At 39.2% G+C, this 25,421-nt stretch overlaps 1 long non-coding RNA gene across 1 annotated transcript; it reads right to left on the bottom strand.

The window, feature by feature from the left end:
* Positions 1 to 918: 918 nt before the first annotated feature.
* LOC109297732 lies at positions 919 to 25,379 on the bottom strand. The gene is made up of 2 exons (XR_002097399.1): positions 25,227 to 25,379; positions 919 to 1,500 (listed from the first exon to the last, which is right to left on the bottom strand). It is a non-coding gene; the product is annotated as an uncharacterized LOC109297732 (long non-coding RNA).
* Between the last annotated feature and the right edge of the window lie 42 nt (positions 25,380 to 25,421).

The following is a 25,421-nucleotide window of genomic DNA, read 5'->3' as shown; positions in this document are numbered from 1 at the left end:
GGTATCTCCATGATGTTTTACAAATTTTTAATTTCACATTTCAGTAATTTTCAAGGCATACATAATCATCCAAAGGTGTAGGAAAAATAACCCACTACAAGCAAAAACCCCAAATCTATCCAAGAATGGCCAATATGGTATGGTCAGCCACACACATTCAGAAAGAATCATGAATCAGATTCCAACATACAAAATGCCTGTTTAAAGAAAAAAATGCTTTTAAAGAAATTTGACTTTTTGGCTTCCCTTTTGATTTTTTGTTATCATTAGGAGAAATACAGGCAACCCAAATTTGTATACAATTATTTCAGGATCAATATTTAACCTTATGTCACTATACAAAAGTGTGTCCCCCTGTTTACTTCTTGGAAGTGATTTCACTTACCTCCTTTTAGCCCCTGTGGTGTGGTGACATGCTGGTTTGTCCTTCCTTATCTCACTCCTGACTAGAGAGAACAGCTGTCCACATATATTTTCCTTCCATGCTCTACCAGCTGCCCCACCTGCACTGGCTTTTTATATTTCCTTCTTCTTTCAGCTGTTTTCCAGTGTCAGCTGTAAATAAGGGCTTTTGCACTATGATGCTTGCACTATCCTCACATACATCCTGAGACAAAACCTACTGAAATCAGTGGATTCAAGGCCCACTAATTTATTGGTTTCTGAATCAATCCCATGTTCAGCAGTAATGTCAGACCCAGGAAGAAATATAGGATTCCTTGGCTCTAATAATGGGCAACCCACACAGTGGAGTCACAGCATGTGGGGCTATGCATGCTCTGTCCTCAAGTTCGCAAGTGGGTTTTGCTTCTTTGACCCCACCACCACAGTTCACTTACATAAATCACAAACACTGGCTTTATTCATGTGAAGTGACTTTTTCTTGCTATGCATGAAACCAAGAATAAGTGAAACAGATTAACATAGTACAGAGTTTATTATAAGCAAAGCTGATGTATTTGATCCCACAGAAGGATGGAGAATTTTACCACAGTTAAGACAAGACTACAAAAATAAAATGTCCATATTTTATCTGACATAGATGAAAAATACACAGGTGCACGGAAGTGAACTGTTCACTGGATAATAGAATTAAAGTCCTGTAAGGAGTGTCACAAATCTATGTGATGTCCCTGAATACTAGATTTTCCATTTATAACTCTGATTCAGTTGAAAAACTAAAGAGAGAGTTTTTCTTCTTATATAATGATATACTTCTACATATGGTAATCTCCCCATTTCTGGACTAGAATAATATAACGTCCATTTTAAAATTTCCTCTTTTATGTCTGAGACAGATCTGTTGGCAACACAACACTTCCTCTGAGTAGCACGACAAGTCTTTTGAGGATCTGCAATGGTCGGTATAGGAGGAATTGTACTTAAAAAAAATTATATCTGGATACCAGTGGATTTTGATATACGTGCAGAGTTCCTCGAGTGCATATTTGTCTTAATTTTCAGAGATCCACCAACCACATCTGCTGGAAGAACTTTTCCCTAGGAATCCAGAAACAAAACAAAACAATTAGTTTGACAATTGTGTTGTTAAAATATTTTTTCTACTAAATTAATCCTTAGATAATACAGAGAATTTATCTGAGCTAATCAAAACACAGAAATGGGGGTGGGTTTATCGCTTATTATTCCTTCTTTGTTCTGGCTTCTGAGTCTCCATCACCAATAAATTCAAAGCTAGAAAAACTGGTATTTCATACAAAATAACAACAGAAGTCCTTATGTGCACACTGTGTTCTGTTCTTTTTATCCCCATGGTATGCCAAAGGTTATCTCCATTCAGGAATAATACCAATATAAACCTTAGCAGAGATGCCAAGTGCTGGATGAGTCACCAAAGGATGCAACTATTGATGTGTACAGTGGCCATAACCTCTGCTATAACAGAAAGAGTTGCACAGTTCAGAGTGGCTAGTTTTGGCAAGGTAAAGATGTGGCCAAGGCAGCTGTAGTAAAAGCTCATCCAGTATTGCTCAGTGGCAAGAATTATGAACTTCAGGGACGGTTTATTCCTCTCGTCTGCAGAAATCCCAAGGGAGGGCAGATGTAATGCTACTGCTGAATTTTCCTGAGTATGCAGACATTCTGTAATTAACACTTCCCTCTGTCAGCTTTTCTGAATTGGGATCAATCTTATATATATGAAAGAATTTGTAATAATTCTTAGTTAAAATTATTAGCACAACCCCAAAGCATTGTCTCTGCTTATGATCTCCCCCTCAAACCTTTCTGCCCAATGGTGATTGAAGTGGATTGCTAAGAATTTGACATATCTAAGTATCACGATCAATACTGAATTAGAAGACATGGCTAAGCATAACTGGGAGAAAATAATTAACAAAATTAAGGCGGGTTTTGCTCTATTGGGAACTATTAAAGTTATCTTTATGGGGTCATGTAAATGTAATAAAGATTCTGTCTGCACCACAATTTAATTCTATATCAAAAATGGTCCCTGTAGGTAGACCAAAAGATTATTTTACTAAAATTGAATGTGTATCCTATTCCAGACTGAAGGAAGGGAAAAATCTTAAAATTGCAAAGTTATAAATTTCACACAACACATTTAAAAATACCTAATCTCATACTGTATCGAAAGGCATTTAGCTTAGCTCAGACACCACAATTTCTCCTAACGATTATCCCACACAATGGGAAGAGTTAGATTATAATAGGTAGACATGAACGGCCCTCAATGGGAACATTTGGCCACATATACGTTTAAAGAATATCTTGGAACACCAAAAGCATCATAGGAGGCGCACTGCATATAAAAATGTCAAACAACTCAAATATATTTTGAAGTTGTTTGGCATCTATCTTCAGATAGATTTTTCATAAAACATTTGGGGCAATGCTGGTTGAAAATGGAAGATAATGTTTATTTTATGGCATACTGTTATAGTAGAGAATTCAGTCAGTCTTGAATTATTTATATAAGCTTAGTCTTTTCTAGGCATTTGTATAATAAGCCCAAATTATTTGTTCCTGATTTAGAAGCTTAATTTCCGGGGCTCTACCTTATACAACACCTTTCATTTTGGAGTGTGACTTTCATGTTGTTTTGTATAACCTTTGTAGACTATACCATCCATTTTGTAGCTGGGTCTTGAGATGGGGTGGAAAGGCTATATCTGAGAAGCTGTTAGAGAGAGATCACCAGGGATCCGGGTTCTCTCTTCACTGTGGAAAAACACAGATTTTCTTCTTTAACAGAGAAAAATATTCTCTCCTCTAAAGGAGAAAAACATGGAAAACCACGGGTTTCCCCTTGCAGGCTGACACCAGCTCTGCAGAAAAGGACCTGGGGGTTACGGTGGACAATAAGCTGAATATGAGCCAACAGTGTACCCTTGTTGCCAAGAAGGCTAACGGCATACTGTGATGCATTGATAGGGGTGTTGCCAGCAGGTCAAGGGAAGTGATTATTTTCCTGTATTCAGCACTGGTGAGTCCACATCTGGAGTACTGTGTTCAGTTTTTCTCCCCCCGCCAAACTACGGAAAGGATGTGGATAAATAGGAGAGAGTCCAGCAGGGGGTTGGACTAGATGACTGCCTGAGGTCCCTTCCAACCCTAATTTTCTATGATTCTATCTATGATGCCTTGCTTGCATGCCATGTTATCTGTAAGAATGACTGTGTCCCTAATCAAGAAGTTCAGAGCGCTGAAAGTGATGTGAAACTCTAAGGGAATGTATATGAGCAACTGGGTCTCATGAGGGCTGAGGCACTCCTTGGGGGATTTAAAGAGATTAGTTTGCTGGTTTTGACGCTGAATGAATTTTTTTCCAGATGTAATCTCAGCATGAGATTACACCTGGAAGTGTGCTGGAGAGACACAGAACTAGAAACAGCAACCACTCACTGCTCAAACACAGATCACATAAGTTCCAGTGGTTGGGTCCACTTAAAGCAAACAGATGTCCATCCAGAGACGGGGACTGGAGCAGGCTGTGGTAGCTGTATCCAAAGATTCGCTTAGTCTATGTTGTGTTAAATGGCAGCTATCGTAGCCACCTTGCCTAGCTTTTGGTTCTTCATATTTTTAACTCACTGTAAGGGAAAAAAAATCACTTTTCTATCTCACTTAACTCTTTTTCTCTTTTAGTACCAGTTTATGACCTTTATGGTCTGATCTGGCAACCTTTATTTGTGTGAGTAGTCACACTGCAACAAAGAAATGACTTGCATGAATCAAAGTTTAAAGGATTGGCCCTTTATACTGTATGGTGAGTCGATGTTGCACTGAATACTTGTACTTCTAACAAATCATGATTAAACCACTTCTTAGTCAAGACTGATAATATTCAGCTACAACAGCTTATCCTCTGTGTCCTAAATCAGTGCTGAACTACTGTTTCTCAACAGTATTTTAGTACATTAATATTTTAACTTAAACTAGGAAACAGACACTGAAGTCATTAAATCAAACATACTTTGATTACGATGTTGGTAAAAAAGATTGGAATAAACAATATAATAAAAAAGATTGATTATGTAAGCAAAGTCAAGACTATAAATTAATTAACAATGCAAAGACCTTACAGGTTCTATAAGGAGCATGAGTGATTACATAGTGGATCAAACCCATGGTTGGTTCAGTCCTAACAATGACCATCATTAGATGCTTTGGGAGATGGGCTCAATATGTAGATATGGAATAAACTACTCTCACGTGTCTTGTTCCAACCCCTAATTGTTAGAGGTTAATTTAACAGCTGAAGCATGAGCTTTCCCAACCTTTCCAAAACTCTGATTTTTAGCATGAACTCTTATAATGTGAGATTCTTAGTGTCCAGATCAGTGGCCAGTCCCACTTGAAAACTGCTCAGTTATTGAGTACTAAATTTACTTTCCATTTTGTTTAATGACCTCTAGCTCTTGTGTTACAACATAGGAGAACAAGCAGATCCTGATCTACATTTTCTGGACCCTTCATTATTTTATATATTTTTATCATGTCCCTTCTCTTCCTATTCATCATTTTTTTTAAGGTGAACAATGTCAATCTTTTGAATCTGTCTGCACCTGAGAATTTTCACATCTTTCTTTTTGCCCCTCTCTGAACCTCTTTCAAGTGTACAAACTTCTTTTTGAGATTAATATCTATAATGGTAATGTTCTGTATTATCTAGCACATTCCTGATGCATCCAATATCTTGCTGCCTTTTTGACCACATCTATGTTTTGAGTAGAGGTCTTTACTGAGTTACTCACACTTATGTTCACGTTATTTAGTTGAGATGATATAAATGATTTAGAACCGCTGCATGTAGTTCAGTTTCTTTCCCTCCAATGTCAATACACGTCAATATTAAATTTAGCCTGCTTTCATGCTGCCCATTCTACTTATTCAGTTAGGTCCCCCTGAGATTACCTCCAGTTTTCTCTGAACTTGACTATCCTAAATAATTTTATGCAAGAAGCAAGGTTTTTTTGGTGATATCTTTTACCAGACCAACTGTAAAGTTGGCAGAAATGTTAGATAAGCTTTCAGGCCCAAAGTGCCTTCTCAGTGCCCAGAACCATGTCTAACATCTCTCCCAACTACAGAGTTGGTCCAATCAAAGGACATCATCACAAACCCTAGCTTCTTGCACATTTTCTGCACCATCACAGCTACACCTTAAATAATTTTAGGCCACTCAAAAATGCCCCCATATCAGAAGGTTGTACAGAGTATATTGCTCACCAATAAACTGGGATGTAATAACACTCCTGAGCTGTTATGATTACAGATTGAAGAAGTCCAACATACAAGCTTGTGCTCTACCCCACCAAAATATGAAAATGAAGTTACAAGCAGTATGCTCCTGAATTGCCATTTTAGAATCACAGAAATGTACCATGTTCCATAGGTTTTTCAGTGTTTACTGTCAGAAAAGCTTTTGGTGTTTTCTGTGCACTGAGAATGGGTACTTCTACAATGTAGAGACTTTGTTTGCAACTTGCCTAGAGGTCTCAACTACTGCTGCTGTTCTCACTAAGCTGGTGGATTTGTTTTTAGAGCACAGAGGTCTTTATTATCCAATTCCTCATGGAACCAGCTTCCTCTTACAGCCCACTCCTCCATTGTGGAAGCCTAGACTCTTGGCTGTCCCAAAGATTCCTGTTCTAGTGTGAGCTGGAGTGTGACAAAAAACCTTGAGGGGGAGCTGGAAGGACAACCCAAAACAATCCAGCTCTATTGATGTCTCTGCTAAATACTGACATCAATATATCACTTCAACTGTGAATTTCAGACATATGGAACCTGATTTTTCAAAAGGCAGCCTTCACATGTACAACATCAAATGTGTATGTACACACACCTGTTTCTGCATTTAAGTGCACACTGTGTTCACAATCATAGATCTGGGGGGGCTGATTCTCTACTGGCTTGTTTGTGACATCATTTGTATCTATGGTTGTTTATTTCTCTTTGTCACTCCCTCTGCACAGGCGTAAATGACTGCAAAAGTGATGAGGCAGTGAAGAATAAGGCCTTTTATGCACAAAACCCATTTGTTCCAGTGAGATATTTGCATAACAATTCTATCATATGCATTAGAACTTATGGGGTTTTAGAACTTATCATCTATTTATGCATATGTTGATGCATCAAAACTGCATTTGCAGTTCTGTACAAAAACAAAATTGTACATTCATAAAAAGAAACCACATTCTAAAAATGCCCATGCTGCATAGTGATGCTCTTTTTGGAACACAGTAACACAAGACATATAAATGATACTGGAGTCCTGTATTCCACACACTGTCTCCCTAATGACAAATCAGAGATTTTCATCTAACCTCTCCTGCTAAATCATTGGTAATATTGGTGATAAATGTATCATATTGATAGCTAAATATTGGTAGCTAAATGTATCATAATGCATCACTGTAACATCTCCAATATTTGCTGATAAATGGCTTCAATCTCTTGCTACAACAGCAATTTATGGAAGAATATCATATAAACTTCAAGATAAACTCCCACAATTTGAAGAGATTGCCTCTTTTTTATACTTTATAAATAGAGGTAAAGATTGTACATCCCCTACAATATCTGTGTTGAAAATGGACTTGTATAATACTCTACAGGACAGGGATAGAGATCAGAGGGCAGGTCCTCTGCTTGTTTAAACTGTCATAATTCCAATAAAGCTATGGTGGTTTATACCATCTGAGAATCCATCCCTAGGTTCCTGACTGCTGTTACCTTTCCTTCCCTGCCGAGGCAATATTTTTTCCCCTTCATAAGGAATCTTCAGCAAGGAAGATCTGGCTGCTTTGGGATCTCAGAAAAGGAGCAGACCTAGCTAAAGAATTTACCTCATGTCTTTAAAGCCTGTTAATATGTAGGGATGCAAAGGGAGTGTGATAAAACCCAAGAATGTGGTGGTGTTCCCAGATACACACTATGTTTGTGTAAGTTTATTAATTCCCTACTCTGCTGAATGGCCAGGTTATCACTTTGCCCAGAAATTACCATTTACTGCAGGCACTTCAGTAAATGGTAATTACTTTACTTCAGTAAAGTAACAGAAAAACCAAAGGGTTTATTATAAGGAAGGGACCTCCATTCCTGCTCTCTAGCCATCCTCTAAGTCAGTGGTTCTGAACCTTTTTCAGTTGATGTACCCCTTGGTCTCAGAGTGACACTTCACATACCCCCTTTCAATGGGAAATTAATTTTTTAGGCCCTTTTACCTGTGTTAGACAATGTATGAAATATATCTCACATACCCCCAGGAAGTACATGTACCCCCGGTTCAGAACCGCTGCTCTAAGTCACTGACTCGAGAACAGGGGTGGGCAAGATGTGGCCCACCAGGCCATTCTATCCGGCCCACAGGGCCCCTAAAAAATGTAGAAAATTAATATTAATCTGCCCTGGGCTGCCACTCATGCAGCCCTTGATGGCTTGCCAAAACTCAGGAAGCGGCCCTCTGCCCAAAATAATTTCCCACCCCTGCTCTAGAACATTACAGACAGTCTTTCCCCATCACATACCTTCAGGGGAGATGGACAGTCTTCTAGAGCAGTGGTCTCCAAAGTAGGGTTCATGCACCCCAGGGGGTGTGCAAGACGATCCATTGGGGTGTGGGAAGAAAATATTAGAACTTCTATTTATATTTATATAAATATACATATACTAGGGGTGCACGCTCAAAAATTTTTTACTGATGGGGTGCGCGATCAAAAAAGTTTGGAGACCACTGTTCTAAAGCAGGAGTGCTCAATCTCCAGCCTACAAGCCAAATGCAGCCCACTGAGCAGTCACATTTGGCCTGGGGGGCTCTCCATGGGATGAGAGATTTGGCAGTGGGGGAGCAGTGGCCATTAATATGGGTATCCTCCCCCTGCCAAATTCCCAAGCCCCACACTGCCACTTGTAGCCAGGCCATGCCCTCTTCCCCACTGCAGGGCTAGTTTGAGGGTGGGCCATGCTCCTTCCTCCACAGAGCTGGGCCATGCCTCTTCATCCTGCAGGACTGAGTTGGGGTTGGGCCACACGCCCTTTCAGTTGTGGGGCTACGCCGTGCCCCCTCCCCCCATGGGGCTGGTTTGGGGGTGTGCCATGCCTCCTCCCCCTCCCCACACTTCAGGGCCAAGCTATGCCACCTTCCCCTTCAGGCTCGGGTTGCAGCTGGGCTGCCCCTTCACCCCCTTCCACACAGCCAAATGATGCACACTGCACCTGTCCTGGTTCATAGGTTCATGAACCTATGGTGCTGGATTGGAAATACTATGGGGGATCTTGCCCATGGATGGAAGGGGCACTGCCTACCCAGCCTGCTGGGGAAAAAGGTTGAATACCACTGCTCTAGAGTGCTTCTGCCTGTGGATCTTCTTTTATTTCAAATGCTTTGCAAAGGGACCTTGTTTCCATCCACTCAAAGTCCTGGGATAGTGAACTTTATGTGCAACAATTATAAATAAAAAGCCATGTTAAGAGGTTGATATGATTCCAGTATAGTAGGATTCATGGTAGAAAAGACACCTGGTGTTGCAGTAAAAGGTTAAAGAATATAGTTAAGTTAAATATTCAGAAAATCTTTGTAAAATATTGCTAATACAGTCTTTCTGAAACACTTGTGGTCTACGCAGAATATGTGGTTGTGGGTAGAAAGATTTTATCTGCACTCACTTCTCTTTCTGTACGTAATTTACTTTTCCCAAATGCACAGAATCTTTCTAATAAAAATTCTAGGTTGTATATCAAGACAACATTTCTTAACTGTATGTATGGATAGTTAACCATTATGCGGAGTCAGTCATCACAGTCTTGTTTTAAAGAGCAAATCAGACAAACACTGGTCAGGAATGGTTTAAGTATAGCTGATCTGGGTTTGGGGTTGCAGATGGACCACATGATCTCTTAAAGTCCCTTCCATCTATTTTCTATGATTCTATAATCTATATAGCCTATCTCATTATCATAAATCTGAGCTGTATTTCTCATGTCAAAAGGAGTGGAAAAACATTATATGCAGTTTGGATCAAACCTGTATGTACAGCCAAACTATCTTATGTGGAACACAACCAATAGATATATTGAATTGTAGATATACCACGTTCCTTACTAAGACTGATTCACTTGGTTCTGTCCCTCCAGATGTCTTTGGTGCTGGGGTACAGAAATCTACCCCTGAGCAGAGTAGCATGACCATGTAGAAAGTAGTGGGGTCCTTGTGTGAAGGGAGATTGAGGGAGGGTCAACAAAACATTCCCACACTTTCCTTAACAGAAATCCTCTTGTACTGTTAAGACACAGGGTTCAGAGCTGTCAAAAGGATGAGGGATTTGGATCTTGGTCTGCACTTATAGAAAGTAGCCTCCATCTATGGAACAGCAAATTCCTCCCTCTCCAGTTTGATCCCTTAGCCCCTACATCCACAAACTTGGAGCTCTGTGATGCTTGTGAGACAGTTGGGCTTCTTCAGATTCTCTTGCCTTAATCCTCGCTGCAATATACCAGAAGTTAAAAGAGCAAGACCTCTTTGCCAACAGGGATTAAGAGAAGTTACCAAGAATTATCCATGGTATGGCAGAGAGGGAAGCCTCAGTGGCTATGTTAGGGCAGCTTTACAACTGCATATTGCCATTCTGTCACCACAAAGAAACTACGGTATGGGCAAGAATCTGTCCCACAAAACTGCCCAGTAGAAGAGTCCTCAGCAGCTTCTATGAGAGTTCTGCCTGAGTGAGGATTGAATAAAAACTGAGTAAGGACTTTAGGCTTTTGCCAACAGTTTCAATGAAATATTTCCAGGTAAATGTACACAAATGCCTTTTTAAACACAAAGTAGGAATTTGTAAGGAGGATATACAGTACAGTAAACCTCTGTTACATTTAGCTGTGTGCTGGTGTGGTAATCTAGAGTACATTTCTCCACTCTGACAAAGCAGCTCCCCTAAGTGCACCTGTATTTTCCCCAGCTCTTCAGGAGACCAATAAATGCCTAAGTAACACCATTACTGTAAAACAAGCTGCACAGCACAAAGCTATATTTACTGGAATGATGTCACATTATTGTTTCTATTCCATTACATGTTTACTTTAGGCCTTTTAGAACCCTTAGATGTACAAGGGTTATTTTTCCAGCCTCACAGAAATGCATCATAAGATAATTTCCAGAGTGGCACAAAAAAAAAGTTATGCACACAAATCTCATTATTCATGCTCACCAGTACAAAACTGTAGTCCCACAGTCTTGATAAAACATAGCAAGACAACAAAGACAAAAAATGATTTGGTCCCTGATTGTCAGGTGCCAGTAAGAAGAAGGACATGTTATTTTCCATCAAGCTGTTCTGTATTTCATTTTGACCATCTGCATTTTCTGCAAATTTTAAGCGGGGCTTCCTTGAAAAATGGGAGTGTATGTGTATGAGCTGCAAGAATGTATGTGAATGTAGGTGCGTTTTCAAGCTTGAGGTTATGAAAATTTGGAGACTTTCTTCAACTTTGCCTAACATGAAAAGAATTTTCTTCGCTAATTTATCAGATAGGCATACAGAAGGAAAATATTAGGAATGCTGGAAGAAAACGGAGGAGGCTCAAGCATCGAAAAATGCTCAGCTCTTAAATGTGCCCCCTGTGCCTGCATCGGTTGGGGGCAGCAGCAGCAGCCACATTCAGGAGAGACCTGCAGGGGGTGGGGACAGGCACTGAAAGGACGAAAGGGCACACCCTCACTACTGTCTCCTGCCAAACCTGGCCCACTGCACAATTGTGGCCATGGCTGGAGCAAGGCAGGAGTGGCTGTGGGGCTCCCCCCATGCTCAGATCAGCTGGGGACAGAGGTGGCAGCATCAGAAGGGAGGTACATGTGCACTGGAGCTGCCCCTGGGGAGACACTTGTGTAAGATGTTTTAGACAGATAATCCTGCCTTGAGTAGAGGGTTTGCCTAGATGACCTCCAGAGCTTCCTTTCAGCCCTGCTTTTCTATTATTTTGATTCTGTAGGCTTTTCACTACATTTGGTATTTATTTTTGCTAGACAGCATTATGCACTATATTTTAGCTGTATTTATTAGAGCTATAAATATAGATTAACATGCACTTATTTAGATTCTTAAATTTTACATTTTTATGATGTCAGAAAATAGTAAATGACTGATTCCTTTTTCACTGCATAATAATTTTATTTGGGATCTAGGTCAAACTGCACATGGATAGAAACTGGAATTAAAGTATATAAAACAGTATTCTTATATTAAATATAAATCTGTTTTCATTTTCAAAACAGGTTTTACATTTAAAATGAACTGATTTTAATCAAAACATTATTACACGCAGTTACTGAATTTATAGATCGTTTCTGATTGCTATTAGCTAGATTTTTTCAGAGATATTTGGATACCTGAAGATGCAGGTAGATTTGTAGTCAGATTTTCAGAAGTGCAGGGAGTACTTAACTCCCACTGAAATCATTAAGAATTGAAATTACTGGGTGTGTACACCTAACTTCCTAAGGAGCTTTTTACAATTCTACTAGCCATCTGTCTGCCTCTTTAAGCATCTACACTACATTTGAAAATATAACCCCTTGTCCTTCAAGGTGTCCTCAATCTCATCTCCTCCAGTTTCGTTCTTATTCATATTTTGAAATAGGAAAACAAACTTTCCTGTTTTAACTCAATAGTAATCCAAATGAACAAAATATTGTCTCTGTCTACTAGCCAAACAAACACCAAAATTAATGAAAGCAAATGCTTTTCTCCACAGCAGAAACTGAAAGCACTTGCATTTGGAAAAATATAAATACCAGCATTTGCTTCATTATGAAGAATGAAAATAAAATAGATACTGAATGCAGAATGTGACATTGTGACATATTTATTATTATAATAAAGCTTGCATTGACCTCAAAAGTTAGATGTTTTCCTTCTCATTCTGCATATAATTTAAAAAAAGAAAAGGTCACAGAATGTGGTCCATTACTTAATGAGATAATGAAAACAATAATTTGATTTAATAACAAGTTTTATACCTGCTTAATAAGTACCAAGAGCTAGATTTGCAAAAGGAAGATAAGCACTACAATACTGAGCATTTTAGGCTCCTAGCCACCTACAGAAATTCTCAGTATCCAAGCTGGGTGCTTAGGCTCCCAACAGACTGCGCAAGGAAAGACAGGTGTCTAGGAATGGGATCTCCTAAAGTCAGCACTTTGGCTGGGGAACTGGCAGAGTTAGCCAATGAGAAACACTGACGAGAACAGTATATGGTATTTTCAATTCCACTCCTCTCTGGGGCTTTTAGAGCTGCAGGGAGGTGGCACAATCCAGCACTCCAGATTCACCAACCTGAACTGTGTCCTGGAGTCAGGTACCTAAACCCTAAACATGATTCAGATTAAAAACATTTAGTCAATGTTCATATGTCTAAAGCCAAGTGGGATTATTATAATGGCCTAGTCCAAAATCTTGAATGCATAATGCAGACTATAGTAATTAATGTATGAAACCCCCATCTTGTGGCTGAGCCAAAGCATATTCTTCAGAAAAACATCCAAGCCTGATCTAAAGACTTCAGTAATAGAGAATTTCCCACAACCCTTGCTAAACTGCTCCCATTGTTAATTGCCCTTTTATTAAAAAAAAATCATTTATCTTTTCTAATCTAACTTGTGCTTTTCCATTTTTTTTCTCCTGGATGTGAGAGCCCTTCACTCTCAGAAATCTCCTCACTATCTGGGGACTCTCAGACTGCCATCAAATAACCTCTTTTTTTTAGATAACTGAACAGATTAAGCTCTTCATGTCTTTCTCTGCTCAGGGAGAGGGTAGACAGCACCGAAGCAGATAGGGCACGGAGCAGAAGGCAGAGCAGCAGACTGGACAAGGGAAGGAGATTGGAGTGGCACTCAGGGCGGGCATGAGGCTCAACTTGTGGCCTGCCTACCTTAAAGGTTGGCTCTACTGCTTTAAGACATGCTTTCCAGAGCCCAAATCACTCTTGTATATACCCTTTCAAATTTTCAACATCCTATTTGAGGTGCAGACACCAGAACTGGACACAGGAACCCAGTAATAGCCTCACTAATGCTGTATACATAGGTAATACCCCCTTCCTACTCCTGCTTGATATTCTTCTGTTTATACCCACATGAATAGTTTGCTGTCTTTGCCATGGCATTACAGTAGGAGCTCATGTTCAATTGGTTATTCACTACCACCATAAATTCTCTTCAGAGTCACTGCTTTACAAGATACAGTCCCTCATCCTGTAAGTGTGACCAATATTCTTTGTCCCTAGATGTATGACCTTGCCATTGGCTGCATTAAAACATATGTAGTTCAAACTAGTCCATCTTACCAAGCAATCCAGAATGCTCTATAGAACTGGTCTTACCATTATTCACCACACTGCCAATTTTTGTGTCACCTGCAAACTTTACAATGATTTTATATTTACTTTCAGATCATTAATAAATATATCAAATATCATGAGTCAAGAACAGATTCCTGCAGCATGTTATTAGAAACCCCCACTGGATGGTGGTTCCCCATTTACAATTACCTTTCATGTTTTGCAATCTATCAGTTAGTCAGAATTCAAACTATTTAATTTGTGCTACATTGATTTTTGGACAGTGCTAATTTTTTTTATCATAATGTACAGTCATATAAAGTCAACAGCCTACATAAATTTATATACATATATATATCATACTGATACAGTTATCTTTGTGAAAAAAATTGTAATCTCATTAAAAAAAATTGAAGTTTATTATCCTCTTAACTCTTTAAAATACCGACCCAAATTGGTGCTACAATATACTACTACTACTTTTACTTTATTTCCTGACTCATCATGAGTTAACATAGTGACTCCCAACAAGGGCCCTTTGAAATACTTCTAAGTTCATCACAGGGTCATACACCAACCAGGACATGACTCACAGGATAAACCAAGAGATTTCAAATAGGAATCTGGAATGTCAAAAACATTCCAGCCAGTTGTAATATTTCTGAGTTCTTTTCAACAGAAGAATTGCTCCATTATTTTTCCATCATCAAAAAACAAGTGAAAGTTAAGAGGTGGCATTTTCTGAAGGATTCCTTGAGTTTAGCAAGGGATACCTTGAGTTAAAAAAGCTTGAGAACCACTATGTTAGAAGCTTTCAGAACATCACATGCACCAGCATGAGAAGTGTTAGCATGATGAGCCTCAACAGTGACAGTTCTCCATCCCTGTGTGTTGTGAAACCAACAGTTCCTGTCTGCTAAGCACTGACAGAGACTGTTTCTTCACTAGAAGCTATCCATTCAAGTGTTCTTTTTCCGTTAGGACGTGCACACTTTTCATATGTGGCCAAAAAAGGAGGAATCCCTTTGCTCATATTTAAACTTTGCACTCAAGCATGTGATCAGTCAAACCCACGCAGATGTCAGCTAATGTCCATGTGTTTCATGTTGTTTTGTTTAGTATCATGCCATCAACGCGCAGAGCCTGCCACAGAAATAATTAACCAGAAATAAAGATAATGATGCATACTTCCATTTAAATAACAGATTGGACAATGTATATGCTGCCCTAAAGCTTGCTTACAGCCATCTCAGATTTTTTCCAACGTGTAGAATTAAGCAATAAAAACGCTGAAGGTTGAAATATTCTAATTTTATCTTTTTCAAGGTTTTTTCTTTCAATTCACCTTTAGTCTGTGAATTCCTTGGATTTCAAAGTTCAATTTCTTCCTTTGTGGGTATTTTATTATGCTGAATTATTCTGAAATGAGTAGTTCTTTTTTTTTCTTTCATATGGTAAATAAAATTCTTGTGATCATTTGTACGAATATTCTATTTAAAATATTCTACACACAGGCATTTAATTAAAAGGTGAGAGAATGTCATTGCTAGGATAAAAATAAAGCAGTTATAAATAATGTCTGTTGCAGTTTCATATTCAACATTCATCTCTGTATTGTGAAATAAACACTTCTGGGGTTTTCACTGTATTTTACAATCTTAATCGCTGTTAGGTCTCTCTTGATTGACCCCAAATAAAATCTAACTGGGGGTGACAAAAAAATATGTCCATCAACTTTGCTCATGCATTACAACATAAAAATTGACTGGAGTCATTGACTACAGGTAGCAATGTGCAAAACTACACAAGATAAATATGCCAGTTTGTGGATACTCATTCACTCCACTTTGTCTGCCACCTTGATTTTTGGATTGAGCATTCATGGATAAAAAGTAAGTGATCTAAAAAAATTGTGTGTGTCTTTTAAAAGACAGTATCATGTTATGTTACTCCCTTCACAGAAATTTATGTTACATGGTGTTAGACCATGGCCTAAGCTTAATGTAACATGATGCATTAAAAACTGTGCATCATGATTGCAATGTGTGTCAGAACAGTGAATTGTTATATCACATATCTCTTCATTTGTATGTAGGGACCCATGGAAATCAATCACAAAGGAATATATTCTTCTCTGGATGCATGTGCATAAATCCCATTCTCTCTTGCTATTTCCAACCTCCACCTAATGGTTAGTGCAGCTTAGGAAAAGTTGTTTTAAAAAAAAAAAAATCTTGAGTCAGCTAACAGGATTTGAATTAGGAGTTAGCACTTAGAGGCACGGTTAAACTTATATTGGAGATCTGTATCGCAACCCACTCTCCCCATGAGTATAAAACTAGTAATATCATACTTAGCCCCTTCCCTGGGTAGACTGTGCAGTCTGTTCAACTTGCTGAAGATAATTGGGCTTGATTCTGATCCTGTGCTAGTGTAGCTCTATGTATTTCAGTAGATATTTTCTTGTTTATAAGAGTAAATGAAATAATGTAAAGGCCCAACTGTCTTTGAGAGATATAGGTTACATATGTAATTACAATCAGAGAATCGTAGAAAAGTAAGGGTGGAAGATACACGTGGAGGGCATCTAGTCTAGCCCTGCTTGAGGCAGGATTTTCCTTATCCAAACCATTCCATGCAAATCCTTGACTAACCTATTAATAAAATTACACAATCAGCTTTGTCACATAACTACCAGGTATAACACTGTAGCTTATCACAGGAAACAATGGTCAGTGTCATGCTGCTGCAAGGGTTGTTAAAACCCATTGAAGATATCCAAGGAAGAGGGTTGTCCCCCTGACTACAGAGGAAGGCAAAACCCTGCACAGTCCATAAAATTTCCTTTCCCAAATGCGGTGTTCAGTCTGACCTTGAGCAGAGGGGCAAGACCTTATCAAGGAACCTCCAGGTTTTAGCCCCAGCTGGAGCACTGGCTCACCCCAGTCAAAATCCTTCTGAGGAAGGAAAAAAAACAAAAAAAAATAAAACCCTGGCAACTGTAGCAGTAGTTGGAGGAAAAATTCCTTCTAGGCCCCATTCCGCTCTGCAACCTGGGGATGGCAGGCCTAACTCCACACATCACATCCTCGTGCTGGACAGCCACAACTCCCTTTTCTGTAATCCATTCATAAACTTATCGCAGTATCTTTAATCTTCTTTCATAACTAAGACAGGTGTGGAGCTCTGCTTCATTTTCCTGCTGCTGAGTACAGTTTTCGCCAATATCCACCTGCTTTAGGCTTCAGAGTTTTTCTCATTATCTCCCAGTAATCCATGTGTATGTGTGTGTGGGGAGAGGCTCCTGGGCTTGAGAACAGGATTTGAACCCTAGCTATTTTCAGTTCTGTCTCACATACCCTTTCTGTCTTGGTCTGCAAGTCTAAACCTGCCTTTAACACAACTTTTGGGCCCAACTTCCGAAACCTTCTTGTCTCCGGGTTCAATAATTTTTTTCCAAACCTGATGATAGCAATTCCTTTTCAGCCATGAATTGCCATTATGAATACATATTAAACTATATTATAATTTACTTACATTATAGACTAATTGGAACATCAGAAGTCATAGTAATGGTTGTCTGATAAGAATCTAGGTAAAGAAGGCCACAGTACAGAGTACAGTATTACATGCTCACATGGGATGAAACCTATTAATATGCAGATGGTGATGCAGAGACCTCATCCTGGCCAGCTGTACAGAGGTGAATATCATCCAATGAGTAGAAAATATATCCAGAAGTTAAAGGGACACTATTAACCTTTATTTAAAACCTAATCTTATCTGTCTATTTATTATCCTCCAGTGATGCTGTATAGAATTTTCTTTTCCTATTGGAAAGGTAAATTTTGGAGTCTAACCAGCCTGATAATACCCCTTTAAAATGTCTACATCCATGTTTTGTCAGAAAAGAAAAACTACACCTAAATTGCATAAAGCTTTTTTATGCATCTAAACTAATTAATATCACATGACATTTCTCTCTTATTTGGGAAGCCTATATAAATGTGTCTATACTTTGCACTGATGACAGATGAAGAAATGTAGTCATAAGGTAAAACAGCACATGGCTTCCTTAGGCTGCTGTAGCTTACACAAACTGCTTGTGGACCCTAAAGCTGAAATTGTCTAGCACTCAGTGCAATGGAAGTATAATCTGGCCATGTCTTGTTTTTTATTACAAGTGTCCTATCCTAGTGGCAAGAAATGGAGCTAGTGCAGGGGCTCTTTCACTGATTTATATAATTGCAGTTGAGCCTCCTAGCATTAGGATGATCCTCCTGCTAGAACTGACTAGGTTGGTTCTATGGCCAAACTGTACTGGTGCTATGGTCCAAAGCAGCCTTACTGTAACTAAAGATCTGGCCAATATCTACAGATAATAAAGCATAAGAATGTCTGTTTCTGTGTTTTCAAAGGAAAGCTATACATGGTTCATCATCAGTACCAGTGCTAGGTAAATTCCTAAAAAATTACATAAATATATATTGAAATAAAAAGTTGAATGCTCTTTGACTATGTTCACTCTTTCTGTGTTTTCTTTACAAATATTTGTTAGAAAGTCTACTGGTAAGATCACTACTAGCAGATTTTTCTACCGGGATTTCTAAAACCTGCAAATTTAACTACTACTGTATTAAAAAGTATTAACCAAAGGCAAATTTTGAATTCAATTAGATGAGTGACTACAAGAGAAACCTGACTTAAAATGTTACTATAATCCAATCAGGAAATAGCAATAATATTATGTGCCTTCAGTTTCCAGTTAAAAGTAATCAGCATAGCCCATATATATAAAATAGATAGAAACAGCTTCTTGCAACAATCAACAGAACAAGAATTATTAGTAGAAATTAGTTGGTAAAAATAATTACTAATTTGTTGAGAATCATAAGCCACTCATTTGCAGCAGAAACATTAATTATTCACTGTGAAGTATTTTCTCACCTCTAACTAATGGCACTGAACAGATAGTTTTTGTTTGTTCTGACTATTTCTTTTTGGAAATAATCTAATGTTGAAAAGCCATAGCCATGCATGAGATTTTATCACTAGTATGTCTAGTGAATTCAAGCACAGTACTTTTCAAACAAGCACTTAGGTATGACATCTTATCATATCATTTCTTCAGCCATATAACCCCTACTCCTGGCTATGCAGGCCATGTGAGCTGAGACAGAGCCAGGCAGTCTGGTTCAGCAATGGCAGCACACTACCTCCTGGTCTGCTCTGCCATTGCTCCCAGCCTCTTTGTGGAGCCCTGGTGTGCAATGCCAGGGTTTCATGGAGCACAGCTTGAAAACCATTGATGCAATACAAAGTGAGAAGTGTTGAAATCTTCTTTTAAAAAACTGCACAAGCTTTGGGGAAGTGTATCAGGTTTCTAAATCATTTGATGAAAAAGCCCCATAGGTCTCACAGGCCAATGAATACTATTTAGTATTTGTATTATAGTAATGGAAAGAGGCTCCAATCAGGATCTCATAAGGCACCAGACAAACATAGGATAGGAGAACAGACAGACAGCACTGAAGAGTTTACAAAGACCAAACACAACAAGAGGGTAAAACAAACAATGGAGGTGGGCACATAAGAGGAACAATGAAAAGAATACAAGGTTAAAGAGACTAGCTATGTCATTTAAAAGTTGGTTTGTTTAAATTAGCAGATATCAGCAATGCTAGTGATCATGGTTGTACCGCAATGACTTAGCAAATACAGCAAAGAAAATAAATTAGGCTCAGCTGGATTTTTTAGATTATGTGAATAGATTTTATGACACAATAGCACTAACTCAGCTGATTTTCTGCAAGACACTGAACCAGCTGCACACCAGCAAATCCTCATGGGGAAACTACATAAAAATAAGTTTTGCTGATGAAAAAAGAAGGGTTTGACAGTCTTAATAGCAGCAGCCTTCCAACTCTGAGTCTACCTGGGAAGATTAGTAAAGAAGGCAGAAAAGATATAGGATCAAATCCAAAAAAAGTTTTAAGAGCTTAAAATAAGAGTGAGGGCTAACTTTAGGCACCAAAGTCTAAAATCTTGACCCAAAAAAACAGTCAGTAATTGCCTAACTTCACCAGACACCTCTTTGTTTGATCTGGAAGTTCTCTATGGTTCTCTTTTCTGTCTATAACTGTCCCAGATTGAACAGCTAAGTGCTCAACTCCTTTCTAAGCCACATTTGAACCCATAAGCAATGCATGCAGGGGAAAAATCACAGGGGGAATTGCAGGGTAGGGGCTAGAAGAATAAGGGGTATGACTGTCTACCTATACTAGGAGTTAAGGTAATTAGCTGGAGGCAGCATTTTGGGTTTGACTTCCTGTTCTCAGGATTATTTATTTTCTTTATCCAATACCTGTTAAATGTAAAATATATAAACAATCCAAGGAGAATGCTCCTTCTCAGTCTCTGGACTCTAGATCCTGAGTTGATGGAGGTGCCTTCCTTGCAGCCTGGACTCTGGTGCCTAAAGAGTGGTGAAGGTTGGGGGTTCAAACACAACTCTGTACTTAGCATTTCCTATTGGCAGCTTCCTGCTCACTACACAGATTTTTGTGATAGTCGTTCAGAGGCACCTAGCTCTTCCCCCTCCCTCCCAGTTTTGTTTATGAAGGTGCCTAATTTTACATTCTACTTTGGGATGCAAAGTTGGCTCTTTGGTACCTAATTAGCAGGCTCTGCTGCTGAAGTTCCAAAGAGCAGCCCAACCGACCCTGAGCTAACAACCACAAAACTTAGTAGGTAACTCCATTTTGAACTGAAAAGTTTTCTAGGTATTTGTATTAGGACTACAGAACATGGTTAGAAGACACAACAACTATGGCTCATTCACACAGACAAGATCGTGAGAGATTCTCCAGAGTCCAGCTGCAAAGCATTTGTATAGGCAGATTGTGTCCTGCTAGGAGTTTTTAAAAACACCCAGAACAGCAAGCAGGAAAGCAGGAATCTAGCTGTGAATGTAACTGGCCGTGTTTAAACATGCTTTTTAGTGCGCAGTAGCCTATTTTACTGCACACTGAAGTCTCACATCAAAAACCATGCTAATACGCCAATGTACAGTAAAAATAGGCTACTGAGCATTAAGCATCACTAAAAAAGCATGTGCCTTCACTACTGTACCTTGCATTAGAGGTACTAAATTTAATGTGCAGTAGCAAAAGCGCATTAATGAACATGTAGATGCGCCCACTGCTTGTTACAAGAAGGGGACCAGAGCCAAGGGCTCCTCTTTGAGTGTCTGGGACAGAGCAGAAGGGTTTGGTTTTGTTTATTTGTTGCCTAAAGACTGTTATTTGAGAGGACTGGAAAAGCCTGCCTGCAGAAGCCAAGAGGGTAGGTAAACTGCTTACAGGCCAGCTGTAAAAATTTGATCCTTACAGAGCTAATTTTTCCTTTATTTAAAACTTGCTATTATTGGTATTTTTAGGTACCTTTAATAACAAGTTACTGATTAAAACAGATTAAAATTCTTTCAAAGAAGTTACTATGACAACATTTATACTACGTTTGTATCAGTCCGACTTCCTACTTGCTTGATTGTTGCAAATTAAGCTGTCTGACTCAGCTCCCTCTATGTAAATCTGTAAATAAATGTCTTCTAATTCTGCAGTTTGATAATCAACTGAATGGTGTTAGTGAATGCGTCTACATGAGACACTAACTGCAGAGTAGCCTAATAACATTGTGCAACAGCATGTCAGGCAGAAACCGTGTTAGTACTCTATTGCGCAGTAGTATTAGGCTAAAAAACCTAAAAACCTGTTTGCTGGTGCTACTGTGCAGTAGCATGAGTTACTGCACATTGGTTTAATGCACAGTAACTACAACGCATTAATGAACATGTAGATGTGCCTAGTGTTGCCTGTAATAGTCCAGGGCTATAAGTGCATTGTTTTCTAAACTTCCAAACTGAAGTAGACTTTTCAGTGCAGCTCTTTATATTTCTTTGCAAATTTTGCCTGGTGCTCTTCTGGTTTCCTGAGGTGATGCTATAAGCAGATGTGCAAGTTAGGATGTGGAGATGGATAATCGGTATCAAGCAATCAGATAATGGGTGTTTAGCCACAAGCAGTATAAGCGCTAATTTGGCATTCAAGTGGGTGCACAAAATGACTAAGATCCATATTGATCTGTTATTTTTTTGGAAACCAAAGTCAGCTCCAACATAATTCACTGCAGTTTGATAAACATTTTGGAGATGATGATATAGACTGCCATTTAGCTTACAGATGATGGTCTCCTTTATTTTACACCAGCCTGGATGAAACAACTACCTTGTATAAATGATACTCATTTTGAGCACCTTACAAAAAAATTATTTTGTGCAATACTTGCTCTCTTTTGCCTGTATCCTGACTAAGTTATACTCAGCGACCATTGTGTTAAAATTCGTATCTGTCTTGACTAGTTAGACCATAGTGTTAGAGCTACTACTGCTGCATTTTACCATATGTGGGGCTGCTTTGTTAATTTAGTTCAGTGCTACTAAACCTCCAGGCAGCAGGACGAATTTGACTCATGGAACCAGGCCACAGGGCTTCCCAGAGGTCCAAAAATTCAGGGTCTGAACATTTTGGCAGCTGGGAAATGCAGCTACTAGAGCTGTGACAATGAACGCTGTTGCTGCTCCCCCACTACCAAATTTCTGGACCTGTGGGGAGGAGTCCCATGGGCTGGATGATACAGCCCTGTGTGCTAGATTGTGCTGGCATGTGAAGTTAGGCTGCAGCCTAATCCAGCATACAGGGCCAAGGTGGCAAGTGTAGCTGCTCTGTGGCTGGATCTGGTACAGAAGGTTGGCTTGGCTCACCAGATTACACCCAGGGACTGACACTGTGTGCTGACTCCCTCCTGGATCTGGCCTGCAGACTGACCCGGCCTATAAGAACCAGCCTGTGGACCAGCCCTCTGCTACACACCTGACCCGCAAGACCAAAAGTTTGAGCACCACTGATTTAGTTTATCAGTTAGTTTGCTAGTTTATTATTATGGTGTACTACCATGTGCTTACCTACTGTTTACTTCTGTAAAATGGATGCAACTCCATTGCTGCAAGTGGTAGTGGACCTATTTACACCACAGCTGAATCTGGCCTGCCATAATTAGCTAGCACATGGCTTCTGGCTATTGACATAACTGGAGGTTTTTCAGAAGGTTATACAATAGCAGGCCAGATTCCAAAACATTTATCAAACTGCACCGAATTATGTTGGAGCTGACTTCGGTTTCCAAAAAAAATAACAGATCAGTATGGATCTTGGTCATTTTGTGCACCCACTTGAATGCCAAATTGGTGCTTATACTGCTTGCAGCTAAACACCCATTATCTGATTGCTTGACTATCATCCTTAGTGTGGTCTTCCTCAAGAAACCATTCCAAGAACCAGAGTAAGCAGCTAAGGTCACACCTGAAATCTGGAGGCCTCTGTAGAATTTATAGTTTCACTCTATTCTAGCCATTTGTTTTTCTTTTTAATTAATATTCAGTGAAAGAGCTTTCAATCAAAATCTTGAAATAGTTCTCCAGCATTTAAACCTTGAAGTGTTTATCATCAATTAATTGCAACAGTTAAGAAAAAATGGTAAATTATAAATGGAAATGCATCCATAGCATTAGACTTTATGGCAATTAAACCGCAAAGAGACTTCTTTCTAGTGTTTTCCAGTAAGATTATTAATAATGTTCCGCAGTATATTTACAGTAATACAATTATAATGTCCGCCTTGCTAGTGTGGTGTTATGTTTCAAAACTTCATTTTCAACCGATCATACTTTCAATAAAAATGATTTATATTGGCAGAGGCTACCAATATTAATGTATTCCCATCAATGGTATTAACCTGAGAATAATTTCTTATATGCAAAATGTTACTGAATATAGTTAATTTTTTTTGAGTTACAAGAGTGTAATAAATAAGCGCTTAGTTTTTTATATGTAAAAAAAAATCATTATAGTACTGAATTTGTAGTACTATTAGCCTCTATTAAAGACAAATACCTTATTTATTTAAACGTATATACATATATTTAAATATCCCATGGCTTATCAAAAGTTCGCTATTGTTGTAACAAGCTACTGCATGACTAAATTTACTTCTGCCAAAGGCTGTCAATATAAAAATTACACCCATGTATTCCATCTTGGCAGCTATTCTAAAAATATTGTATCTGCACTGAACATTTATGTAAATGATGAATCATAATACTGGCAAAAATACCAGTAATACTCTATAGTAGCATATCACATCATCCTACAAAAGAATAAAAGGTATTACTGTGTTAATAGAATGCTTTGGTTTTCAAAACTGAATAAGGATTTTAAAGGCTCGGGCTCTCAAATAAATAAATTGGGGTTTTATTGAGTATGCATATGTAAGGTGAGCAGGAGTGAGCTGGAATCATTAACAATTTTATCCAATGCTGCAAACATTTATTTTTAGGTATAACATGTATTATGCTTACTATCCTGAGTAGTCCCACTAGAAATCTAATGAGTGAAATTCTGACACCATTGATACAGATGGCATAAATTCTGTTTGCTTCAGCGAGGCTAAGGTGTCCTCCAATATCTAAGGGCAAGTGTTTGAAGACAGCATAATCTGGAGGAATCAGTAGAGTTAGGAGTCAGAGAAAATTATGCATGCTGTCATCTTGTTTTATGGTATTAGGCAAATTGCATCACTGTTTGGTCTCAGTTTTCCTATCTGTAAAAAGGTATACTTGATACCTACCCATGTACTACAGAACAGGGACTGGAAGAATTAATTTCTGTTAATGTGTGCAGGTTGCTTTGAAAATATTAATATAGAAATGCTAAGTATAAGCATTATTTTTAGGACTAGGCCAATCATTTGGAATTTCCTGGTTCTTCACCTCTAACTAGATCCTTGCAAAACTTCAAGAAACAATTCCAAGAGGTACACGATCAATTTGCTTTTCCAGCTTCTCTCTGAAGGCAGGGACTGCCCCAGACTTCATTCAGCGTAACTGTTTTAACCTGCACGTGTTGCCTGGGGTCCCTCTGTCTCCTGAAACAGAAATGTCTTTCTGTTCCGACATCAAGAAACTAAAAAAGGTCAGGGAGACTACAGCTCGGGCATAAGCACAGTCAGCTGGAAAAAAAACTTCAGGGCATCTCAGTGCACAGAGGGCGGGGACTGATCGCTGTGTGGAATTACTGAAAGCCAATAAACAAATAAAATAATAGCTCCGACCCTTGAAGGTGCAGGAGCCGTGGGACCGCCGCAGCGCTGCTCCTTCCCCCGCAAAGCGGGTCCTTGTCTCCAAGGTGCGTTAAAAAAAGGAAGAATCGGGCAGTGAGGGAAGGGGGGGAAGAGTTTTACACTGATCAAATAGTAACGAGCGTCATCAGAGCATGAAAATAGTTTACCTTTATTACCACCACTTCTCTCTAACCGCCTCAGACGCTACTTCTGCAGCAGGCAGCTCCCGAGTTACGAAGCGGGGGCCGCGCTGCCTCTGCCTGGCGCTGGGAGGTGCGGCCCCGGCTCTGTCCCCGCCCCCGGGAAGGGCCGCAGCTCGGGGTCATGGAGCCCGGCCGGAGCCGCGGTGCTGCGCGTTACCC

Source organism: Gavialis gangeticus, unplaced genomic scaffold, assembly GCF_001723915.1.
Source record: "Gavialis gangeticus isolate Ggan-Ray unplaced genomic scaffold, GavGan_comp1, whole genome shotgun sequence".
In the NCBI taxonomy this organism is placed as follows: Eukaryota; Metazoa; Chordata; order Crocodylia; family Gavialidae; genus Gavialis; species Gavialis gangeticus.
This window is presented reverse-complemented; position numbering and strand designations above follow the sequence as displayed.